The sequence below is a fragment of the Ranitomeya imitator genome, chromosome 3 (assembly GCF_032444005.1).
Source record: "Ranitomeya imitator isolate aRanImi1 chromosome 3, aRanImi1.pri, whole genome shotgun sequence".
Classification (NCBI taxonomy): domain Eukaryota; kingdom Metazoa; phylum Chordata; class Amphibia; order Anura; family Dendrobatidae; genus Ranitomeya; species Ranitomeya imitator.
The window spans coordinates 746845567-746852080 of NC_091284.1; the positions used below are offsets into that span (position 1 = coordinate 746845567).

General features: G+C 43.5%; 1 protein-coding gene across 2 annotated transcripts in view; it reads left to right on the plus strand.

Annotated features, from left to right (window-relative positions):
• The window catches only part of LHFPL6 (LHFPL tetraspan subfamily member 6), a 290630-nt gene that overhangs the window by 130166 nt on the left and 153950 nt on the right, over positions 1-6514 (plus strand). The gene's annotated exons all lie outside the window — the stretch shown is intronic.

Sequence of the window (6514 nt, forward strand, 5' to 3'; positions counted from 1 at the left end):
TTTCATGGAAAGCTCACTATCCGGTATATTTTGGGAATATGGAAGGAAAAAAGGAACTGGCTAAACCCATGTAAACTTGAGGAGAACATCTAAATTCTGTGTTGAGGTGATGTGGCCATTGGTTAGATTCAAGCTTCGGACCCTGAGATATCAATGCTAATACAATGCTGATCTATTGAAGAACTAGGAGTAAAGACATAGAAACCCCATGGAGAAGACCCCTGTGGTCCTGAAGGCTCTGGGGGTATTTTCCTCAGAGGCTCCTTCATGAGCGTCTATCGCAGTTTCTGTCATTTCTTCAGTGCTCGTTTTCTCCTCACAATTATGGCCGCCGTGCCTGAAATAAACAGATACTGTTAGAAGTTAGTCGGTTACCGTGCTGTGGTGTCCATCTGGGCAGCCGATCGGCCGAATCCTTCACAAATGGAAGCCACAATACAAAATGTGAACGGAGGCTGAACTAACTGGCTTCAGATTTCCGATATTAACCTAATACAATCGATAATTGCTACTGGAAGAAAAATAGGCCCCGGTGAATTAAGACTGGCATTTTGTACACCAGTCGTTATGAGGGGCATGCAGGAATACGATGCCTCGGATTCATTAAGAAGTCGTACACCATATAATGAATCCGGCACATCTCATCAGTGGTGTGCACCTTGCCAGAAATGTTACTCCAGTCAGGGATTGGAGTAATATTTCTGGTATAAGGATCAACGCCACTTTTGATTAATTTGCCAAGTGGGTGTAGTCATACCATGTCCCACCCCAGCTCCTTTACTGTTCCACCTATTTTTGAGCAGCTGCCCCAAAACACAAAGTCTCAAAATGTTTGATCAGCGCTGTATAGCACAAACATTTTGAAACTTTTAAGGGTATGTGCACACGCTCCGGATTTTGCTGCGGATCCGCAGCGGTTTCCCATGAGTTTACAGTACCATGTTAACCTATGGGAAACGAAATCCGCTGTGCACATGCTGCGGAAAAAAAACGCGCGGAAAGGCAGCGGTTTATTTTCCGCAGCATGTCAATTGTTTGTGCGGATTCCGCTGCGGTTTTACACCTGCTCCAATAGAAAACTGCGGTTGTAAAGCCGCAGCGGAATCTGCAGTAGAAACCGCGATAAATCCACAGGAAAACCGCAGCGGTTTTGCACTGCGGTTTTTCCAAATCCGCTGCGGAAAAATCCGCAGTCCTCCAGAATACGTGTGCACATACCCCTAAAAAGCGTTTTCTGGTGTAAACTTTGATGAATTGGGGCCATAGTGTTCTGTTTGGGTAGTTAAGATGGACTGGCTAGTTGGGCATTAGGGAAGTGCTAGAGGGTCCATGGCCATAGTGGTCATACAGTCTCTTGGTCAGCTATTGCCTCAAAACAAGTTTATGATGGCTGTAGCGGCTAGTAAGGGGATCACGCCCATTAACATGACAGAATGCGATCTTCATTGGGAAAATACTTTATATCGGATATGGCAGACCTTGGAATCGTATCTATGGCAGGGTCACCTCTCCCCAGTCAAGTTTAATTATTAAGATAAATGTGCCACCTATTCTGAGAACAGCATCTTGTAGAGACAGAGACCTTGATTCCAGCAATGTGCCCCTTACTAGGTTGCTAGCTTTTAGTTTTGATAAAATCATTGTTGTATCAGAAAGAGATTATCACTATAGGATTGGCAAACCTGCTGCCACGTAGTCCTCCATATTCAGAGCTCTGTATAACCCCCAGCTTTCTGCCTATGCACAGTGCAAACATAAACCTGCCAATCAGTGGTGGGGGGCGGGGTTATACAGAGCTATACAGTGGGTAGATCCAACAGATGATAAAAAAAGGTGATTTTATGAAAACCGCATCAATCAGCCCCGTAAGTGACATACATCACTGGAATCAGGGTCTCTGCCCTTACATCACGCTGATTTCAGATGGGGTAGAAAAAAACAGGATTCCCTTTAAATCAACTGTATCCGTTCCATTTGTACCCTATCAGCAAAGCCACGGAAAGGAGGAAGAATATGTCTTGTCATAACTATTATTATGGCATGTTTAGCCAAGAGAGCGGAGTTAGATGTCAAACAGAACATTCTTCCTTCTGAAGCCGCTGGCTTTGCCACCCTGTAGTGACTGAGGTTTCCGTCTTCTCTGTCTGTGAAGCCCTCACTGTGATATCTTATTATGATGGCTGTAGCAGCGCCATATCTTTATTGTGTCCCTACAAAGAAAACATGTAGAGGATGGAAGCCTTGAAGATAGGGTTAAAGTTACAGGCTTTCCGGATTCAATTTTCTACTTTGCCCGAAGATTGTGGGACATACTTAGAATTCTTGAATCATGTTCTTGCCATTTAGCAGTGGAAGAAAAATGTATAACTTTTTTCCAAGCTGAGCCCCAGCAGTGTTCTGTCTGGTACTACAAAGCATTCATGCGCCATTCCTGACAAGTAGACGATCATGGCTGCTGCTCTGTCCCAATGGACGGCCATTTATTGCTCAGTTTCCTCCTACAATAACTGCGCTGCACAGTGGGTCTAGCGTTCATTTCTCAATGTTCTCCAATTTCCACCCATCACAGCAGGAGGCCTCCATCAAAACACACAGCGGGAGACTTCTCTGCTTTATTTGAGGGGTGGGTGAGACGTCTCTGCTACTTCTCATCTCGACAGCTTTGTTATTGTATCTCGATACCCCGGGTGGTTTGTTTCTTTTATTTATTTTTTTTTTTTTTTTAATATCCATAGATATAATTGTATCTGGCTGTAAAAGAATACAGCTTATGTTGCTATTTACTATTTTTATATTTTAATATATTCATAATAAATAGTGATGAGCAAGCGTGATTAGATAAGGTCTTATCTGTACATACTCAGGTGCTAACCAAGCGTTTTCAGTGTGCTCGAAAAATATGTTTAAGAATCTCACAGCTGCGTATCTCTCGGCTTTTCGACAGGCGCAAAACATGCAGAGGTTTCATGTTTGTTAGGCAATCCCTACATGAACAACCCAAGACATGCAGCCACGGAGACTCGAACCAAATTTTTCGAACACGCCGAAGACACTCGATTAGCACACGAGCATTGCAGATAAAACATTATCAGAGCGCTTTCCCTAATGACTATTAATAAAGAATCATACTTTACTATGTTAAGTGTATTGTCCAACAAATAAAATTATATTTTGATGAGCTCAACTGTCATGGTTAGGACATGGTTAATGTCCTGTTCTCTCAGGGTTAATTTTGCTGGTCTCCCTTTGGATCTGGGAGGGGTATTTATACTCAATCCAGACTAGCATTCCCTGTCAACTATACTTACATCTTGTCTGTGTGCCTGACGCCTGGAGTGTGTGCCCGGTTTACAATTGTGCGTTACTCTGCTCGTTTGTTCTTTTGGATTTCTGACCTCTGGCTTCTCTCCTGACAATCCCCTGTCTCACCTCTTTGGTACCTTGTGATCTCCTGGCTTTGATTGTAGCTTGTTTGACTACTCTGCTGTGTTTTTCGTCTGCTCTACACCCCAGCATCTGGCTCCGCCCCCGACCACCTCCTACTCTGTCACTTGGTTCAGGTCCTGGTTGTTACCTGGTTAGTCACCTGGCGCTTTGCTCAGCTCCCTTGCTGCTGTGCACAGCTCTTCCTGCAGCAGTAATACCCGGGAGTCGTTACATCAGCATGGTTTTAAAAAATAAAAGAATACCCCCACTGATTTCCCCGCAGATCCCAATTTGATTCTTACCCAGTTCTCACTGGTTTCTACTTGAGTCTGTCTTAACACAGTGGAAATGTCAGGAATAGCTCGCTTAGCCATTCACTGGCCACATTTGCAACCCACCTCCGCAATTGGCTGCGCCAGAATTTATTGCCAATTTCATTGTGGGCCAAGGTGAGTCCAGAAGGTATAGACCTGTATCCACTGGGTAAGCTATGGAATGGGATCTGTGGTGAATTGGTAAGACGATCGCTTTTTATAGTTTTGACCGGTCTCTGCTGTTTGAAAACTTTATTCCATTTACAAATATGTTATTGAGCATGAAGGACACACTGCTATTAAATCAGTGCGGTCATTCAGTGTCTGTCCTCCATTTCATTATCAATACCGGCTTTAAGACAGAATGGACAGATTACTGTAGACTGCTTCACTTACGGTCCCCATAGACAGTAGAGAAAAGTAAGAGGGACTTCCCGTAGGTGTGTCCAGACTGTCACCAGATGAGGTCCAAGGTAGGAAGGATTTAACATGTTGAATTTAGGCCACCTTGACCCTTTATTGGTTCTTAGGGGACATAAGCCATCGCCATATGTGTGTGGCAGCAGCTTTTTCCTTCCTTCCCGCTGGGCCAAGCCAATCATGTATGTGTATGGGGAGAGGGTGAACCAAGAGAGATGGCGATCTGCTGAACGAGTGAAACCTGAATGGCGGCACATAAAATAAAGATGACCACGCACAATAGATGGCTGCCGACCATAGGATTGTTCGGTCAATTGACTTACTCCCAATATTCAGCTTGGCCTTGTGCTATCGTGTTCTTTACAAGAGAGCTGCTCTCCGACCCCTCTGGTAGAGGTTTATCTCTCTGCCAAAAAGAAGTATCGTCCATTGAAATTCCAAGTGTTGGATCTTTCTCCTCGACATCATCTGTGGAGGGAGAGTTTGGAGGCCCCAATACATACTAGATGCACGATACTCTATTACAAAGTGGTTTTTCCCTAAAAGTGATGATTTTACAGATCAATGAATTATATAGGATCCAATCTCCAATTCCATATGAATCCATCAGAAATAAGCTCTGCATGAAGTTGGAAGTACATAGAGTGTTATGATCAGGTGACCTTAGAGCAGCATGAAAACTTTCACTGGAGTAGGTGGTAACTATACTGACCGCAAACCCTGATCTTATCACTGCAACTAGAAGTAGCCGTGGGGTGTGCCTAACAAAACCTAGACACCTCGACACAGCCGGAGGACTAAATACCCTTATAGATGGAAATAGGAATTTCTACCTTGACTCAGAGCAGAACCCCAAAGGATAGGCAGCCCCCCACAAATATTGACTGTAAGTAGTAGAGGAAAAGACAGACGTAGGCAGGAAACAGGATTTAGCAAATGAGGCACAACTAGCTAAATAGGAAAGGACAGGACAGGATACTAAGCGGTCAGTATTAAAAATCCTTCCAAAATATCCACAGCAGAAAATACAAAAACTCCACCATCTAACTAAAGATGTGGAGCGTATATCTGCAACTCCAGAGAATCCAACAAGACTGAGAAAACACTGACAGAAACTAAGCTGGACAAGAGAAAAACAAATGAATAGCACAGAATATAAGCACACTGCATGTGTGCCACAGAAACAAAAACCAGACACTTATCTTTGCTGAATTGACAGCTGAGCAGGAGAAGCCAGAAAGTGATCCAACACTTCACAAGGAACATTGACAACTGGCAAGGACTAATAAATCCTGCACACTTAAATATCCCAGTCAGAACAGCAATCAGCAGATATGCCTGGCCAGGACTGCGACTCAGAGACAACTGCATTCCCACCTACAACCACCGGAGGGAACCCAAGAGCAGAATTCACAACAATAGAGGTACTTTGACCCCATAGACATCTATAGGCACCACATAACATCTCCATACAGCTTGAAGCCAATATGGAACTTTATTTCAGCCACATGCTGAATTCTTAGATAATATGTATGGATCTTAATCTCAGCCCTCAATAAACACAGATATAATATTATCATCCATGGTTTTAAAAATGTGAATACTTTGGAGAATATGACTAAGACCCAAGCACAGGTGCCGAGCTTTCACATCATTGTAGCTGCTTTCATCGCTGAAGTTAAAAACCTTTCAAATGATCAGAATTTAAAGAAGAACAATAAAAACTAAGGAAACAGTGTTGCAGACTCTGCAATTAGTGCTAAGCCTGAAATTCGGGGCTTGGAAAGAAAGGTTCATAGCAAGGGAACTGACCCCCCTGTGCAGTGCTGTAGTATTAGCACAAGAATCATGAATTCTTAATGGAACATACTAATTAACTAAATAACAAATTGATTATACAGGACAATGGTAGCTTGCATTGATTAAAGCGGCCAAAGAGTTAAAAAGCCTTTTGAGCTTCTCAGTAGGGTCTGAAGCTGACTTAGTGAACCGGCTGCGGAGCCTGAAGGAAGAATAGATCAGAAGGGTTTATAATGTGCATGAAAAGTGGGTCAACGTGGAGCATATGAGACTCTTGAGGTTGCAAATTCCATCTGACACATGTACTGTGCAGTTCGAGTCTTTGTCTTGTATTTCCCATGATTTTCTAGATGCTCCTTAGATCTGTGAGCCTGTCAGTGTCCGTGCATATAATGTAATATATACTATTATCTCTACAGCAAGACCAGCCAAGGCTACCTGTGCTCCACCATGAGAATGTTTTATTCATCCTGTACTCTGTCTCGTCTCCGGTCACTGTGCATTCAGTCCAGTCTATTGTTCCCTGTGAGCAGCCATTCCAGGTGGGCCGAGGC